Source organism: Pteropus alecto, unplaced genomic scaffold (genome assembly GCF_000325575.1).
Source record: "Pteropus alecto unplaced genomic scaffold, ASM32557v1 scaffold146, whole genome shotgun sequence".
Taxonomy (NCBI): domain Eukaryota; kingdom Metazoa; phylum Chordata; class Mammalia; order Chiroptera; family Pteropodidae; genus Pteropus; species Pteropus alecto.
The window spans coordinates 28,708,719-28,710,624 of record NW_006442107.1 but is presented as its reverse complement, the minus strand read 5'-3'; the positions used below and the strand labels follow the sequence as shown (position 1 = coordinate 28,710,624).

At 30.3% G+C, this 1,906-nt stretch overlaps 1 protein-coding gene across 17 annotated transcripts in view; it reads left to right on the top strand.

Moving 5' to 3' along the window:
* DLGAP1 (DLG associated protein 1) overlaps positions 1-1,906 on the top strand; it is a 798,454-nt gene that overhangs the window by 114,277 nt on the left and 682,271 nt on the right. For 15 of the 17 annotated variants that reach the window (XR_003042561.1, XR_003042560.1, XR_003042559.1 and 12 more), the window contains one exon: positions 1,312-1,473. The exons of the other annotated variants lie outside the window; for them this stretch is intronic. The gene's annotated coding sequence lies outside the window, so the exon portion shown is untranslated. The remainder of the gene's footprint in view (positions 1-1,311; positions 1,474-1,906) is intronic. 17 annotated transcript variants of the gene reach the window in all.

The window sequence follows — 1,906 nt, the reverse complement described above, 5'->3', positions numbered from 1 at the left end:
ATATTTATGGAGTTTTGTATAGAAATTGTAGATCTATATTCCATAATAATAAAAATATTAAAAGTGAAAATTTTATGTAAAATGTATGTTATTGCATTATTTAATAAAGAAAATGTTTACAAACTGTTAAACCTTGAACCGTTTATGTTATATTGTAAGCAGGACAAAGAATCGTGTAATATATCTAGAAAAAAATACGTAACTATAGAAAAATAAACTAGAAGAAAATATACCATATTATTAACAGTGACTGATGATGTGGTGGAATTACGATTAATATTTTCATTTGTTTTATACTGTTTGCAGGTTTTTAATAAAGATAATAATTTCACAATGAAAAAGTAATTTTTTATCAAATTAACTTTAGTACAGTTTTAATCTGTAAATTTGACTATAAACAATTTGAAAAAGATTGCCTTTTTTGTTAGTTATATCTTTATGGTGGTAAATGTCATTATAATTTTTCATGATGTAGAGGGAGATAGAAAAATTTCTTTGAGTATCGTTTTAATTTGTTTCATATGCTGACTTTTACTGGCTAATTTCGGTCTCATTCTGTCTCCTAAAACTTAGTGTAAGTAAATATGTCAAGTTTATATAAAAAAAATAAATCTTATAGCAATTCATATTGAAGAGTTATATTTAATATATTTTGCTGTTCTGCTATGGACAGTGTCAAAAAGTAATGCTAGATCACCCCTCAAATATGAAAGTGTTCAGAAGTAGCAAGGACTCTGAAAAGCGGATCGACATAATTTAAGTCCCAACTCTATTGCTTTCTTCTTGTCTAACTTTGGCGAATTACTAACTCCCTGAATCTCATTTTCCTTCTTTGTAAAACAAAAATAATAGTCTTATTTGAGGATTAAGTGAGACAATTTCTATAAAGCACCAACCTAGTGCTTTATATTCCATGCTCAATAAATGAACATTCTCTCTGTCTACCTTCCTAAGTTTTAACCAAGAACAGAAAAAAATGAGGAAAGGATTAAAATAACTAGTCTTTACTGAGCACTGCTAAAAATACTTCACTTGTATTACTTATTCTTTTTACAGTGCTCTGCAGAAGGCCTACACAGCTTATCTGAAGAGCAAGCCGTGCTCTTTGGCTGAGCAGTGATGTTAAGCTTGGTCATTTGACCCAGAGCCCATGCTCTTGATAACTAGACTAGCCTGTCTTTGATTTTAGAGTTAAAAGATAAGAGTAAGGCTGTTGTTAATGTAGTTTAAAGTGTATAAATAATATCGACAAAGTAATTTGGAAGCTCTGTTAACAAATTGTCATTCCTTTTGTCCTCTTCTGTATTTCAGCCCATGGTGCATGGTGCTCTGGAGCACCTTCTGTGATTACAGCTCACACTTTTTCCTGGGACATTTTCTTGAAAGGATCAGTGGACATCCTATTTACTCAGATGTAATCCCAGATTAATGGAGTTGTTGCAGAGCAGATTACATTTGTCTCACTAAGACTGGGTAAGAGTTTAAAAATACATTTACTCTTTTGCAAGAGATATTTGATGTCTTGACCTGTGCTGAAATATTTCTGCCTTTTCAAAAATTGGAAAGTTACATTAACTAAATAGAAACATGGTGGAAGGGAAAAATAGGTTACCGCAAAAAAGATACGTTGATTAATATATTTATTATGAGCTAAGCATATGCTGATGTATTTAAAGATATTTTTATTACTTATGAAAGCATAGGGAGTTATCATGTAGTGCAAGAAGAATTTAATGACAAGCATTCTTCTTTTAAAATATAACTGCAAATAGGTTTATGAAAACTGTAATTGCTACAGTCTACGTTTTTTCTACTGCTGTAAAATCAGTAACTGTAAAATGGAAAGGCTATCTCTTTGAAATTGGTTATGATGAAAATGTACCCATTATGATTATATTTATGCAAA